At 36.9% G+C, this 17,810-nt stretch overlaps 1 protein-coding gene and 1 pseudogene across 1 annotated transcript in view; one reads left to right on the top strand and one right to left on the bottom strand.

Annotated features, from left to right (window-relative positions):
• IL1RAPL1 (interleukin 1 receptor accessory protein like 1) overlaps positions 1–17,810 on the top strand; it is a 1,381,368-nt gene that overhangs the window by 389,962 nt on the left and 973,596 nt on the right. The gene's annotated exons all lie outside the window — the stretch shown is intronic.
• On the bottom strand, positions 12,863–12,981 carry LOC115833474 (annotated as a pseudogene).

The following is a 17,810-nucleotide window of genomic DNA, read 5'->3' on the forward strand; positions in this document are numbered from 1 at the left end:
CACTATGTATTTTGGTCTTTGGATAGGCAATATTTTTGCTTATTTTTTTCAATTCATCTTTAGAAACATATATATAGATAGATAAAGTTTTGCTCTTGTTGCCCAGGCTGGAGTGCAGTGGTGCGATCTCGGCTCACTGCAGCCTCCACCTCCCGGGTTCAAGTGATTCTCCTGCCTCAGCCTCCAGAGTAGCTGGGATTACAGGCAACCGCCATCACAGCCAGCTAATTTTTTGTATTTTTAGTAGAGATGGGGTTTCACCATGTTGGCCAGGCTAGTCTCAAACTCCTCACGTCAGGTGATCCACCTATCTTGGCCTCCCAAAGTGCTGGGACTACAGGCGTGAGCCACTGCGCCCAGTCAAAACTTCTACATTTTTATGTTGACATAAAATTCTAAACTATGTAAGCAAGTTTCACTTTTTTATAAGGTTTTAGAAATGAACCAAATGGGTACACAAAGAATAGATTATTAATTTATTTAACAAACATTAATTCATTGAACAAATATTGAAGAGTATATACTTTGTATCAGTTATCATGTCAATCATACTAGAAGAAATAAGTTCCAATTTTGTCCATTGGATGTTCTAACTGTTCTTAACTTCTATGATTCATAAGTTTGTAACTCCCTAGTAAATCCTTACATATAATTACATTTGAGTATCACAATAATGAATAATACCATTTTGCTTATATAAGCTTTGTGAATGTGAAACAAAAAGCAACAACAGCATTGAAGTTACAAACTCTTAAAATAATTTTCCACAAAATTTATCCTTTTTAAAAAAACTAACTTTTTAAGCTAAGCAGGGTTCGGCCTGGTTAGTACTTGGATGTGAGACCACCTGGGAATACTGTGTGCTATAGGCTTTAATAAAACAGAAGGAAAACCCTAACTTAAAATATATATGTAAGTTCTTAAAAAGCATATCTTGCCATAATTTATGAAAACCCTTATATATACGATTTTTATTGTTTTTCAGCCACATAATACCAGTCTAAAAAAGCACATGTAGAATATTTATATGTAGTATATATATATTCAACTACCTTGCATATCCAGTCTCATGAAAAACAAATCAAAAGGGAAAGAGAAGTATAGAATTTTCAGTGTAGTTAAGCCACACTGCTTTCCCTGATTTTGAAAAATCACTTAAGACATGGGTTTTACTTGTTTCCTTGGCCAGGGTATGATGGATTACCTGTTTCACAACCATCTCAGTAACTAACAACTGCCAACTACAGAACTGTATTGTTCTACCAAAGCAAAACCATCATAAGAAGATAAGATGTTTTTCCCCTACCCCATTGAAACTTCTAAATTACCTATAAAATTGTCATAATGTATTAGTAATTGGAAAATTCTGAATGATTTTTGTTTGTAGTCTTAAAATATATGGATGAAAAAAGAAGAAACAGTTTTGGCAAAACAAGCTCAGAATTCTTGATGAAGCTGTTCCTTGGAGTCAAAGGGAGTGTGATGCCATTGCCAGTCAAGGTTCTCCTTTGTAATCTCTAGCAGATAATCTATAAATCCCAATGACCTACAAGAGCAAGACAAGGACTGCAGGTGCTCAGGCACCATGATATCATTAGCAATAATCCATGCATGGCTGTGTTTTCTCACTAATACATGGGTAGAGTACCAAATTATTGAGCAATACTAGATCTCTCTTTTATCGAGCTCATTAGTCTTGGAAGAATTCATTAATCATTTAAGCTTAGAAGAAAAATGTAACCTAGGATTTGGCAGAACGATCAATGAGACATACGTGAGAGAGTGTGTGTTCAAGAGGAAGGTAAGGAGAATTGAAAGTTTTAGCATTGGATTTAGCATAGGATTTAAGTGGACCCATCTGTATTTGAGGATGAGAGGGAGGTCATACACGAGGCTGCCAACATAGGTAGAGACAGAAAACAAATAACTCTGAAAATTGTTTGTGTGTGTGTGTGTGTGTGTGTATTTCTGTAACAGTTTAAGGTTTTAATTTTTTTCCAGAAACCCTAATCAACATAGTTAACTTTCTAGCCTCAGACCTAATTGGTCACCACATCCTGTCATGGCCACCACCAAATTATATCTTGTTTACTTCCTTCTTTTATGCCTACTGCTGGAAACTTATTTCAAAGCCACCTGTATTTTCATCTGAACTGTTGTAATAACCTACTGACTGGCTTCTCTATTATTTTCCCCTGTTCATCACTTATATTGACTTCCTTATTTAAAAGCAGTCCAGATCTCTTCATTGCCTACACATGAAATCCAAACTTTTTGGCATGAATTTGAAACAATAATTATGATTATCATTTATTAAGAAACTTACATTGCTAGACATAAAACATGATTATCTCCAACTCCCAAACTGACCTTTGAAGATAGGGTATTGTGTCTTGCTTTGCAGCAGAAGACCTTGATATACAGAAAAGTTAAAGATCTTTCCAAGTTCAAGGAACTGGTGTAAGAGACAGAACTAAAATTCAAAACATGTGCTGTGGGTCTGGTGTGGTGGCTCACACCTGTAATCCCAGCACTTTGAGAGGCCGAGGTGGGAGGATCACGAGGTCAGGAGATCGAGACCATCCTGGCTAATACAGTGAAACCCCGTCTCCACTAAAAATATAAAAAAATTAGCTGGGCGTGGTGGTGGGTGCCTGTAGTCCTAGCTACTTGGGAGGCTGAGGCAGGAGAATGGCGTGAACCTGGGAGGTGGAGCTTGCAGTGAGCCGAGATTGTGCCACTGCCCTCCAGCCTGGGCAACAGAGCGAGACTCTGTCTCAAAAAAACAAAACAACAACAACAACAACAACAAAATAAAGTGCTGTGACTGCAGAGTTCGGGCATTTTCCATTACACCATGGTTCTGTTTAAACCTGACCCATTTCACCTTTATAGATTCAGCAACTACCGGTCTCACCTTCTCGTATATCTTATACATATTTAGCTTTACCCACCCGACATGATTTAAATCTCTCATACTTTTTCCCATCCTCATCCTGTTGGTCATGCCCTTCCTACTGTTGTTTCCTTGATCTTTAGTCATTTTCATTTAGATAACATCTACTAATCTGTCCAGGTTCTGTGCAAATGTCTCTTCTTCTCTGAAGTCTCTTTTAACCCATTGAGTTTGCCCCTTACCCATGCAGTATTTCCAGAGCATGTGATACATCTATTGCTGCACCAATCTCATTTTTGTAGTTATTTATTTGTGTATCCATAAGTCACCATGACTGCTTGAAAACAGCGCTTTTCTTCTTACTTTGTTGTTTATGACACAGTGATTGTCCCATCAAACATGCTCATATATATTGAATGAGTGAATTCTCTACCCATCTCAAACCAATGCATTATGGCAATGGCACACACCATTAGTTTTTGTAAGTAACTTTTGAAAATTAAGCCAAAAGTATCTTCATGTTAATTAATAGTGAGATTTTGCACGTGTTGGAATAGTTGAGAATTGGTTATTCTTAAGATTTATTTCCTGCCCAAACACCGCAACTCCATATTTCACAATTTTCCAATATAACTTATCATCTTGGCTATAAAGAATATCTTAATTTTGGCCTTAGGTAGGATAGATATGTTTGATTAGACTTTCTCTAACTGATTAGGTTAATTTGTCGGCTGGACTCACGGTTCTTCTTTAGTTTTCTTCTATTCTACACTTATAACTCTGTGTTTGGATATTTCTTTGTTCATTACAGATATTAAACTTGTAAATTTAATGGTTCTCTGTAGTTTTTCAGAGCCCGTCAGCCCAAGTGTCTTTCCACATACTGATGTAGTAACTACGAGTGCTTTTAGAGCTGTTGTATCTAAACCATAGCTCTGTTATGGTTAGCCTCTGCTTCACTCATTTAAAACCTATTTTGTGTACTCACTATTTGCAAAGTGTTTAGCTAAGATAAACCAAGTACTTTCCCTGTTCTTGAGAAATTCATAGTGTATCCTTTGGTTTATGATCTAGTCTAGGAGTCAATTAGAACATTAATTTTGAAAAGTTAAAGGAGACCTCTTTGGAGATTATGCGTTTGTTTTAGTTGTGCTATTAGCGAGTTTAATCATATAATTTTGCTCAAACAAATTTCTTAAGGGTCTACTATGGGCCTGCAGAGGGGCCAAGGGCTCAGAAGAAATTGATGTAGTGGTTACAGATGCTGGCACTGGAATAAAACCTGGCTGTGACTCCTGGTTTCCCCCATATTTGCTGTGTGATGCCCTGCAAGTTACAGTAACTATCTGAGTTTTCTTTTTGACATATGTAAAATGTAAATAATAGTATTTCCCTTATAGGTATTTGGGGACAATTAAATGAGAAAATTAAAATAAGCATAGGACTTCATATGACCTTTGATAAATGTCCAGTTTTTGTTATTTAATTATCGAGTTTTCAATAAATATTTGCCAAATAAAAAACTTAAGGAAAATAAACACTGAAGTTATTGTCATGACTTTCATGTATTATCTCCATTCTTGAAGTTTTGACAGAGTCATAAAAATTGAACTCCGAGTTCTGGCTAAAGAAACCTCTATTAATCTGATATGCATAAACCTTGAATTAAGGTTTCCTTTAGTACTGTTACTATTCCTACTGATAATATCTTTTTATAGCATTTATATTTTAATGTATATTTCCCATAACCTCCTAAAATGCTTACAGCAATCCCTGTGAGGGCTGGTATTATTTTCCTTTATAGATGAATAGACTAACATGTGCAGGGATTAAGAGTCTTGATCTACGCCGTTTGGCTCATAAATGGCCAGCTCAGTCCTGGAACTCCCAGGTGTCCTACTCCTGTACTTCTTGCCTCTCTTCCCTAAATTTTGGTTAGTTGAAAAGTGGACAATTATCATCTTCTGGAATCTTCTGTATGTAATGTAATATAGATACAGTGTATTTATATAGAGTGGAATATAAGGGGATGGAGGTACTGGCCTAAGGGTATGTATAGATATAAATGGAATGTGCATACACATTTTAAATGCATGCTAAGTGGAACATGGAAGTTTTTCATATTGACTCAAAGTGTGGTTTATTTGAAGATATTCAATTATAAATGTCAAGTCAACTTGCATTCAAGTAAATTATTGTGTCCCTACTCCTAAAATTTTTAATACAAAGTCATCTGTCCAATGCTTATCTCTTCAGACTCATACCCGGTCATTTGTTCTTTTTTTCAAAATTACCATATGATTCAGCTGTATAGAAGTATTGTGGTGAATACTTGTTTCATACTTCTGTCTTATTACATTCCCTCTATCAGTGTACTCCCTGCCCCTTCTGCAACTCTTGTTTGTCCTGGGAGATGCTGGATGGTGTTTGAAGATAGCAAATGCTAGCCCCCTCTGTGATACCATCTTTCAACTCTGTGGATTGAACATTTTCTGGCACTTATAGCACTTTAACTGTCCTATCACATTAAACAATGTTGATCTAAGTCATTCTGGGATTCCTTAGCTCTAGTACAAAACCTGGTACAAATGTGGAAACAATATTTGAATTGGGCTAAAAAACTAGGATACTTGTTTCTTTTGGAATTTGCTGAAGGAAAATAGAAGTAAAAAAATTGAGCAACTTTCTAGTTGTTTTCTTTCAACTCCAAGTGTTCATTCAATCAGCACATGTTCATGAACACCTATGAAGTCTCTTCTCCTAACCAGGGATCCAGCAGTAAATAGGACATATAACAATCCTGCCCTCATGGAAAATGTTTTGTAATGTAAAGAGATATAGTAAGTAAGATAAATATATAAAATATCTTACATGGTGATAAATGTTTTAGGGAAAGACAAAGCAGGAAGGTAGAATATACAATACTGAGAGGAACTTGCAGTTTTAAATAGGATGGGCAGGGAAGACTCTGCTGAATAGGTGATATTTGAGAAAGAGGGGAAGGAGATAAGGGATTGAGGTATTAGGGATGTCTCAGGGAAGAGCATCCCAAATGTAACAGCAAATGCAAACAACAAGAGAAATGAACATGTATGTCATGTTCAAAGAAGAGCTCAGAGGCCAGAGTGGCTGGAGCACAGTAAAGAATGGAGGAGAAAAGGAAGACAAGTTCATAAAAATCATGTGATGTCTTGTAAGTTAAAAGATTGATAGTTAATATGAGTAAAATGGGATGTGAATGGAAGGTTTTGAAAAAGGCATAATGTCATCTAACTTAATATTTTGAAAGGATAACTCTGGCTTTTATATTGCGAATGAAATGAAAGAGAGTTGGCATGGAACATTGACAATAGGAACAGAGGAAAGAACAGGGAGACCAGTTAGGAATCCATTGAAATAGTTTAGGCCAGAAATGATGATGACTTGGTTTATGGTGGTAGCAGTAGAGATAATGACAGGCGGTGGGTTGTGAAATATTTTGAAGATAAAGATAAGAGAATTTCCTAAGAGGGCATATATATATGAAAGAGTCAAGTATGAATCCAAGATTTTTGTTTTAAGCTTTTGAGAGGATAGAGTTGCCATTTGCTGAGATGGGGAAAAACTGCAGAAGGAACAGATAAGGGGGAAGGTCAGAAATTCCGTTTTTGACAAATTAATTTTGAGATATGTTTAGTCATCAAAGTGAAGTTTCCAAATAGGCAGTTTGTTATTAAATCTGGGGCTCAAGGAAGCATTCCAGGAAAGATGAAATGTAATGCTATGGGCCTGGATTAGGTTACCCAGGAAGTGAGTATAAACAGAGAAGAGAAGAGATCCAAAGACTGAATCTTGGGGCATTTCCACGTTAAGAGGCTTGGGAGATGAAAAGGAACTGGTTAAAGAGCCTAAAAAGAGAGTGAACAGTGAGGTGAAAGGAAGACAAGGATAGAAGTCAAGAAGAAGTTAGGGATCATTGGCAAACTTCCTCTGTAAAGTGCCAGGTAGTAAATATTTTAGGCTTCATAGGCCAAAAGGTCTCTGTTGGTAGAATACAACTCTGCTCTTCTAGCAGGAAAACAGCTATAGATATCAGGTAAGCAAATGAACATGGTTATGTTCTGATACAACTTTACTTAAAAATGAGGCAGCAGACTTGATTTGATCCATAGGCTATAATTTGCTGATTCTTGTTCAAGAAACCAAATAAACTGTTTCCAGGAGGAAAGAGTTATTGATTGTATCAAATTCTGCTTATTTGTCAAAGGTGAAACTGAGGAATTGACCATTAGATTTAACAGCTTGGTAGCTCTATTAGTCCATTCTCACACTGTTATAAAGAAATACCTGAGACTGGGTAATTTACAAAGAAAAAAGGTTTAATTGGTTCACAGTTCTGCAGGCTGTACAGGAAGCATAGCAGCTTCTGCTTCTGGGGAGGCCTCAGCAAACTTATAATCATGGCAGAAGGCAAGGGCAAACAAGGATGTCTTAACATGGCCAGAGCAGGAGCAAGAGAGAGAGTGGGGAGGAGCCACACACTTTTAAACAACCAGATCTCATAAGAACTCACTCACTATACAGTACCAAGAGGGGATGGTGCTAACCCATTCATGAGAACTCTGCCCCATGATCCAGTCAACTTCCACCAGGCCCGACCTCCAACACTGGGGGTTACAATTGAACATGAGATTTATGTGAGGACACAGATCCAAACCGTATCAGCAGCCTTTAGTGACCTTGATGAGTAGTTTCAAAAGGTGTTGGGAGTGAAGGCATAATTGAAAGAGGGATTTGGGTTAAGAGAGAATTAAGGAGAGAAATAAGAGGTAAGAACAAGTCAGCACTTTGGGAGGCCAAGGCAGGTGGATCACAAGGTCAGGAGTTCAAGACCAGCCTGGCCAACATGGTGAAACCACGTCTCTACTAAAAATACAAAAATTAGCTGTGCATGGTGATGCGTGCCTGTAATCCCAGCTACTCTGGAGGCTGAGGCAGGAGAATTGCTTGAACCAGGACCCGGGGGGGCGGAGGTTGCAGTGAGCCGAGATCACGCCACTGCACTCCAGCCTGGGGCTACAGAGCAAGACTCCGTCTCAAAAAAGAAAAAAAAAAAGAGGTAAGAGAACAAGTGTTAAACAATGAATGCGTTTCAGTTTCACATTTGAGGGGAACAAAGAAATGGAGCTGAAACTGTAAGTGGGAAATATGGTCAAGAGAGGATGTTTTTAAGATGGGAAAATAATAGCATAGAATACACACAGGAATGACCCAGAAGAGAGGAAGAATTTGGTGACGCAGGAGAGAGTGGAGCTAATTGCTGGAGCCATGTCCTTGAGTAGGTGAGAGGGACTGAGATCTAGAGCACACAAGGTGGGGTCCATCATTGGAACAAAGACTGGTGATCCACAGTGTTGGGCACCAACGCAGGCCCATGGGAAGATATGTTGACATGAGGCTAGGGAGCAACTGTTTACTGGTTGCTTTAATTTTCTCAGATAAATGAGAAACAAGGTCATTGATTGAGAGTGGGGAAGGAGGTGTTGGAGGTGTGAGGAAAGGTGAGAGAATAAAATAGCCATTCAGACTGGAGGTTCTCAAACGTTGCTACATACTAAGATGACCTCAGAGAGCATTTAAAAATTCCAAAGGCCAGATTGTAACCAAGGCAACTTTACTCAGAATTTTGGGGTGATGCCTTGCTTTAGTACTTTTTAAAGATTCCCCAATATTTAGGTAAATTTGAGACTGAGTAAGATTACTGAGTCGTACTAGGAGCCAACTTGAATCTAGTGTTCATGAATTCAAAATGTGACTAGTCAGAGAGATTGTGTTTTCCTCCAGAAGTTTCCATAGCATGAGAGTGAACAGTGAATGAGTGGAGAGTTGGTGGTAACCGGGGTTTAAGTTTTATCAAGTGGGCACCACATTTGAGAGGGAGCAGAGCAATTTAAAGATATATTCAAAAAAGTGTTTACAATACACCGTGGAGTTTATGCTTGATAAAGAGAGAAGTGATGCCACGAAGGGCATAAGGAATAGTGAAAAGCCAGTAGAATGAATGGATTGGAGGGCCTGGTAATATCAAAGTATTGTTGGAATGGGGTACTAGATGGAATCATCTGGAGACTTAGAAGGTGGAGGTCAGAAAGTGTGATGTTTATAACTGAGTTTCGAACAACATCTATCGTATGACCACAGAACCAAGTGGCCAAGGGAGGGTGGAGGACAAGGTTTCTGGTGTCAAAAAGTTCAGTGAATTACTAGGGCAAGATGGTGAGAGAATTGTTTTCAATAGACATTTAAAGTACCAGAAGTTATGACAAGCATCATATGTTGGAGAGGGTAACAGTTAGGCAGGAGCTAAAATCTTCAGGTAGTGAGGGGATGATACCACCCATACTTAGATAGCTCCTCATTTTCCTACTTTCACAGATACTGATTCCATCTTTAGACATTTTGAACAATGCAACAATGTTAATTTTCTTATACTTTATTCAATATACTTTCATGTGTAGTCAGGTACTAGCATTTTCCTTTTTGCCCTGTTTTATTCTGGTTATTAGTAATTCACTAGTTTCTAAAGCTAATTGTATCATCATTGCTTTTTACACTTGAAATACACAGTCATTATTTGTGCAGAGCCAATTCAATTTTTCTTCTTGAAAAGAATATAACTCTTAGCTACAAGAATGGTCCAGCAATGGTAAGAGAATTATTCTCCATGGAGAATACCTTTTTGCTTCTCTAGCTCTCCCTTTTGACATTAGCCTTAATCCAATAGCAAAATCAGCAATCCTAAGACAAAAGGAAAAATAATGATGTTTCTGAAAAGAGAGAGTCAGAAAAATTACCAGCACACTGAATATGTATTTCAATCTCTTGGGTAACAAGTTTGTTGTTGTGATGGTTGTTTTTTGTTTTCCCTTTGGTAATGGCAATGTATTCTGGGGAAAAAATGCAGTATGTTGATTTTTTTTAAAAGCCTATTAAAAATTTCCAAAGTTAAAAATGCCTGAAACCTTTAATCTACCACATGAAATTGTAAATGATCCCCAGTGGTGGAGTTCTCTGTGATCCAAGTTCATCATAGTTGACTGATGGATATTTTCAGGTCATTCCTGAAGTTATAGTGCATTTGAACAATGAGTATTGTAGGTATAGTGTGGAAATGTTCATCTTTCTATGACTGAGATGGCAGAGCCTTGTAGCTAAGACTCAGTGTGATTTACTACATCTATCTACATCAATCACCAAACATGCAAATCATCTTGACTCTCAGGAGAGCCATGACTCATTCATTGAGATAGAATGTTTCTCCGTCACTTGGCTGGAACTCTCTTCTCTCACCTCCAGTGTTTTACACAGGCTGTTTCACGAATGTGAACAAACTGATTTCTCTGCCGTCCCAGTTTTCTCATCTCTTCAAATTGATGGTTTTTTCCAGCACATCTTTACTGATTAAGCTAGATCATATTCCCACTCCATTAAATCTTACTGACCATTCTTACCCACTCATATTTATATATCAAGTCAAACGTCTGTTAACATGTGTGAAGTTTATTATAATCAGTCTGTGTTCTCTGTTTAAATTATCCTACCTCATTTTTGTATTAATTTCTTACATAATTCTTTTGTCAAACATGCATAACTTGGAGTTGAAATAGCCTAGTGTAAATCTTGAATCTTACTCCCCGCACCTTCTGCCACATTGTCCATTTATGATGCTTGTAATTAGTTTGTAGATTTGACTTTTTAAGTGAAATATTCCAGAGCAAGAGTTTTCTGTCAAGAGGCAGTTTGCAGTTAGGTTGAGGACAAATGCATATATGGGTCACCTGGCTAATTTTTTTTCTTTTGTACAGCATATACATTCCTTATTTCTAGCCTACTTCCACAAACAAGTCTGTTAAGGCTCAAGGGTCAAGTATCTCAAATCTGATAAAATATTATGCTTAGGTCAGACACGGTTGCTCATACCTGTAATCCCAGCAGTTTGGGAGGTCAAAGCAGGAGGATCTCTTGAGCACAAGAGTTTGAGTCCAGTCTGGGCAACATAGCAAGACCATGTCTCTACTAAAAATTAAAAAATATTAGTTGGGCATGGTGGTGCATGCCTGTAGTCCCAGCTACTCAGGAGATGGAGGCAGGAGGATCACTTGAGCCTGGGATATTGAGAGTGCCGTGAGCTATGGTTGTGCCACTGCACTCCAGCCTGAGGGACAGAGTGAGACCCTGTCTCAAAAAAAAGGAAAGAAAGAAAAGAAAAAAAGAAAAAAATTCTGCTTAGTCCCATGCTGTAGGTAGAATGAGTCTGGCTTTTAATGGCCTGCCTTGATAAGAGGTCAGGTGCACTTTCTCACACATCATGCCATGTCCCTCAAAGGAGGACTCCTTATTAACATCAACACTAAATAACTGATAAGCTATTCATGGAGTTTAACTTAATACACCTGAAAAGGATCCTAAAATGATCTAAAAACCTCCTGGGTTTTTTTCTTTTCACAGAGCAGGAAATTGAAACAGCCCTCTTTCAGGACTCCTGAACCAATATTTTTTCTATTATGCCATACTACCTCTAAAATAATTGTTTGCTAATAGCCAGCTATATGCAAACAAATATATTAAGGCATTAAAAATGTTTGAAGATGTGATTTATTCCTCAAGGCCCTTAACATCCCTTTGGCAAGATAATGCAAATAACCTGTGCCTCTCTTACACTTCTTAGCAAGTTATCTGTATTTTGTGATGGTCTATATTGTGTTTTCTTCTCTTCTCCTCCCAGCCCTGTCTTCCTGTTTACCATCTGAATGTGGTAAAAATGCAGATCTACCTTTCTTCCCAATGCTGAAATAGGGCCTGGCTCATAGTTGGCATTCACTGCAGTTAGGAGAAGGACTGAAGAGAAGCCTGCACTTTCTCCTTTTTGTACATTCTCTTCACAAATCCTGAAGTATCCTAAGTCAACCCCTAATTATCCCCAGCTCTTTAAGCCCTACTTATCTCCCTTTAACCTTTGCCTGCCTCACTGTTCAAACCCCCTCTCCCATCGCTGCTTTTGGGTTTGCATCTACCTCCTGTCCCTGTTTTATCCTATTGTATTTATGCATATGAGTTGAGTATTTATTAAAATCTTAAAATATACCAGTACCTTAAATAAGAACTGAGGGATAAAGCAGATATCCCTCAAATTTGAGGGTACTTTTTTTCTATTTTATTCTCCAGAACTGATCAGTGCCACAAAATGTGATGAGGGAGCAAGGTGTCTGTTTTCTCTTTCAGTTTCATTGTTCTAAAGCCAGCACTTTCAGTGTAGGTGCTGTGTATCCGTTGCCTGTTTGAATTTACAGTTGTTTTCCAGTGGTGCTGCCTAACTCTTTGCTAATATCTATATTTGACATTAGGTCACCTGGGCAGCTTGCTGTAATCATCTGTGAGAAAGCTCCTCGGGAACCCACCAACGGGCACTAGAATCAAAACTTGGGTTCAGTCTTATAATTTCCTCATTTATAATGTGGGGATAATTGTAGTACCTTCCTTGTGGAGTTCTTGTGAGGATTAACTGAGTCATTGTATGTAAAGCACTTAGAATACAGGAAGCACTCAGCAAATATTATTATTCATATGGCACTCTTCAGTAGCCACAATATAACACTACACTATTTGCATTTAGTACCTTTCTGTTGTGGAAGCTTCTGTTCAAACAAGGGTATGTATTTCATTTATTTTTAATGTTTTGCTTTTGAGAGAGCTTGAGATATATTTCATAGTTGCCTACAGACAGAGAGACACCAATAAATTGAATTCTGCATCCTGGATCATAAGGTAAGTGCTGAATCTGACCACAGGATCAGTGCTTCTGCCACAAAACCCGAGTGTCATCAACCTTACTGGTTCTTTGCTTAGATACTCTTATCCAAAGTTCTTAAACATATCAGCAATACCATCATGCATTATTCTTCTATTATTATTTTTATTTAAATAAAAAGCCTACAGCACCCGGTATTCCCAGGCACTCTCCCATTCAAGTACTAACCAGGCCCAACCCTGCTTAGCTTCTGAAATCAGATGAGACCAGTCATGTTCAGGGTGGTATGGCCATAGACTCATGAATCATTCTTAACTAGAGAGCAATACATTTTAGCTAGGAAAACTCCTGAATTCAACTGTCATTTCATATAATGTAAATATGTTTTAACTATATTAAATAACTTCTCCAAATATGAAATACACATACATATCATTTGGTCTAGATGGATCATTGACTGTAATTTACTCTGCTGAAGTGTCCATCTCTCTATCCACATTTGAATTACTTAAATTACTTGGAGAGCCAAGGTGGCTCCCAGACTAAAATTTCCCCAATTGTCCTTCCACCGCTACTTGTTCATGTAGGAAATTTCTCCATCCTGTACACAGACATCAGAGTATTCTACTCCAAAGAGGCCCTAGGATTTTTATCTCTTCCCCTTTCCCAGTCCTTCTGACAACTCTCCCTCCATTGTTTAAGGCAGTATTAAAATTATCCAAATGTTCATCATTGCCTCTTTCTACTTTCAGTATTCCTCTAGCAGTGCTGCTAATGTAAAGCATATGCTCCTGATTTCTCTTCCCTCATGACTTGTGATTTATAATGGATTAGCATGAGCCTAGGAACAATGTATTTCCTCTTGTCCCAGACATATTTAGAGCTTTCCAATTTACACTAACATTGGAGTTTGTCATGGGGGCATTTTTGTCCAGCTATTTTTATTATATTTTAGTCAACACTATTATATTTCCATATCCTATTATTCTGATATAAATAAAAATCACAAGGTAAAATACAATTATTCATTATTTTCTTTGTATTTATCTTATCCACTGAGTAGCTTTGACTATACTTAAAAAAATTCTCAGCTTATTTAATAGATTAAAAATTATAAACTGGAATGAATTAATTGGAAATAACCAATTAATATAGTGAGGGAATGAAAGTATGTCACAAAAATCTTTCTGAAAAGGTTTCAACAACGTAAGTACAAACAACTCGGAGAAGTACAAACAACTACAGAGAAGGCATAACAAATATGTCATGATTGTCAATATTTTAAATTCACCACTTCAGGTAGGATAAAGGATGTTAAAATATTTTTCTTTGAATGTTTAATATCACTAATAGGACCAAAAACATTGGAATAGCATGTGTGTGACATAAGCTTAAAGTTCTAGAGCAGTACTATTCAATAGAATTTTCTGCAGTAATGGAAATTTTCAGTATCTGCACTCTCCAGTGTGGAAGCAACTAGCCACATGTGGCCATTGAGCACCAGAAATGTGGTTAGTGTAACTGACCTGATGCTGAATTTTAAATTATCTGTAAATTTTATTTTAATTAAATTATAAATTTAATTATAAATAGCTACATGGGGCTATTGTCTACCGTATCCGATAAACAGTAAAATTTTAGAGACTTCCAGGCTTCTGTTAAGACTGTAATTCACACAAGGCTGGGTCATCTTGTGGTCATTATCAGGCCAGTGTCAACACTACAAAGCAACACAAATCCTATATTAAAACAACCACAAAAAATGACCTATAAGAAACTACCACAACACACTGAAAAATAATTTTTATATTTACTGTTTTGCAAGCGTGTCAAAATATTTAAGGATCCTTTTCACACATCTTTCTCCTTGAAGACCTCTCACTATGCTTCTTCAGTGCTTTCTTCTTGTTTCTCCTCCAAATATTTTCCCCAAACTTACCTATACATCTCAGGCATCCTTCCCTTCTCTCATCCTCATCTCTTCTCTACACCTTTTAAGATCTGTCTCTTTATCCATTATCCCCACACATCAACAGGTCCCTGACCGTGCACACTAAACACAAAATCCTCATCCCCAGAGAAGGGATTTGCTATCCGTCACAAGAATAAATATTTGTAAAGGCTAAATTGGGGGCTATATATTAGAATCATTTCTAGATGTCACCCTTTTTTCATCCTCTAGGCAAGATTATTTCTAATACGAATTTCATGAGGCCTCTAGAGTTTAAGAAAAAAGCGAATGCTTATTGAATGCTTTGAGTAGTAGCAGCACCTCAAGGCAATAACAACATCTCAAGGTCTCTTCCACCTCTTTGATCTGATGAAAAATTGAATAATAAATGTAAACTGGGTATGATACAAACCAATGAGCAAATCACTTTTTATGTAAAAGTAATTAACAGGGGAAGAGATTAAAAAGGATGCCCTTCATCTTCCCTAGACTGGGAGCTTATCCTTTAGACTTTAGGTTTTGTTCATTTGGGATACAATCAACAAATATTTGTTGAGCCTTGACTGAGTGTTAGGCACTGTCTTAAGATTATTTTATTTGTATTAGTAATAAAAAGATGGTGGTCCTTGCCCAATATAGAGCTTACAAATGTTAAAGGAGGCAGAGAGAAAACAAGAAAATCTATAACCTAAAAATGAAATTATCATCAATTGTGATCACTGTAATTAAGAAATTGATGGGGCTGAATAATAGAATAGCAGGATGGGAATGCCGTACTAACTCATGGCCATTAGAAACGAAGTGATCCTACATAACACGTATGCACAGAGATAGGTTCTTTATGGTTTCATAGATTTGACGTTAGTGTAACCCATCCTTTTATATATTATATATTGCCATCCTTAAGTGGTCTTTGGTAAACCACATCTGAATTTTTGATTAGTAAATGTGAAATAAAGACTTCACCTTATTCTGTGTAGGTGCTGAATACCAATTAACAATTCAGTATGAATAACATTTCCATCTTTACCTAACGAGCACATTTTTTAAAAGGTTGTCCATTTTATGAAAATGAGTAGAAATCGAAAAATGCAATGCTGATAATGCTAAAAAGGATAGACTCATGAAGATTATTATGCATATTATATTAGCATCAGGTGGCTCTAAATGCATTAGCTATAAGCTGGTAGATGGTGGGCTATGTGAGGAAGAAAAATAAAATCAAAGAAGACATAAAACTTGCTGACACTGCAACAACCTCAAAGTTGTGCCTAAAAGATGAGATTTAATCGAGTATTTTTAAAAACTAGATGCTAGGTCTTATGGAATAGAAACTTGTTTCCTATCATGTGCATCTATTAAAATTTTTCCCATTAAGAATTTATTTAAAAATTCTTAACTGCGTTATGTAGAGATTACATGGAATATGTCTTATACATTGTCTTTTCCCCAAAAGTGTTAATTTTTCCCACTTTATACCTAATAGAGTAGAGGTTAAGTAAATGGAGGAACATAATATAACTAGAAAGTTGCATAGATAGGATTAAAATGTAGAATGTTTTGGCTTCAATGTCTGTGTTCTTTCTAGTTCATGACTTCTTTACAAATATTTATCAGTGTTTTTGGTTGGATCATCACAAAAGTGGGTTCTTCCGTCACTTTTGTAGACAGAAATAAAGAGTGAAATTATAACATACAAAGGAGTAATTTGAAATATGCTCATTTTTCTTGCTGTTGTCGAAAATGAGTATTTTATATTTTCTTTTTAAAACACAATTTGCTTTCCTGCACAGAAAAATATATCCGTTTTTCTTTAGAAATTTGCTAAATTTTTAATTTGCTAATCCCAAGGGAAGGATTATTTTCTTAGGATTAAGTATAGTCAATTGGTATTACGATGTTGGGAAGTAAAGTGCAGAATTCTATTAAGGACTTAGTGATTTGGATTTGTCAAAGAAGAGCCACTCCATGATGTAATTTGCATGGTCATATATATGCAAAGTTCTGTTTGAGCTTGGAGACTTTATCTTTGAATTTTCAGTGAGAAGATATTGGCTTATTCCTATTTTAGAATCTGTTTAGCCATTACTCTGGACACACATGTATAGAAAGAGTAACTCCTTTGTACATGTACTTTTGAAATATTGCCTATGATCGGTGCCTCCTTAGGGAAAGTGAGTTTTTTGTTAAGAGTCTGAAAGTCTGTTTAGGAAAGTTGTTTTCAAAGAGTGTCCTGAAGGTTACTTGGTCTGACTTAACAGCAAAGTCAATTTAACAGTAGTCTGCCTTGCAGAATCCTGGTTCTATCAGAGATTCAGTTCTCCATGCTGTGTGGGAAAATTGTACTGGCTGATTTTGGGAGAAGTTACTGTGGGAACACATTTTGGCACATTTCTGCTGAAGCCAGAAACCTGGATGCTTTGTTCTTTGTGAGGTATCAAAAATAAAAATTCATGAAATTCTGACATCCTGCCTGCTCCCTTATCTGGGTTAAATGCTGTGGTAAACTTCTCTTTTGGTTGAAATATTTAAAAAGGAAAGCAATACATATGAACAGACACGCATTTATATACACACACACACACATACTTGCATTTCTTTACTTGAACTATCTTGTTGAATCCTAATTACTGAACTCATATACTGCTTCTTCCCAGGGAATATAGATTATTACTGTTATCAAGATATGCCACATCTATCCTCACTGGCGACCTACCCCCTCAATTCTCCTTGCTGGTTTATTGGATTGAAATAGAGATGCAGAAATCTTATGTAGGAGGAATATGTTGACAAATGGTGGGTTTTATCTTGATAATTTCACCAAATATGTGAATTGACTTTGTCAGTCATTAAAGTAAGTGTGCTGAATGCCCTCTGTGTGTGTATCAGGATAAGTGGTCTAATCAAGTTCAAATGTTCTGTGTCTATTTGACTCAGCTTAATTAAAATTCAGCCCTGCTTTTGAGCAAGCCACAGTGGGTTGGCAGACCTTCAAAGGGCTATATTGCAGCAAACAATAAAAGTGATAAAGGCACACAATAGCAATCAATACAATGCAAATGCCCCTGTTACTCACAAATCCAGTGGAAAGTGATTGCTTGAAACATGCTTATCCACTTCTCATCATAAAATTAAACTTTTTGCATCACTTTATTTGTAAGTTTGCCTACAGTCTC

The sequence above is a fragment of the Nomascus leucogenys genome, chromosome X (genome assembly GCF_006542625.1).
Source record: "Nomascus leucogenys isolate Asia chromosome X, Asia_NLE_v1, whole genome shotgun sequence".
NCBI lineage: Eukaryota > Metazoa > Chordata > Mammalia > Primates > Hylobatidae > Nomascus > Nomascus leucogenys.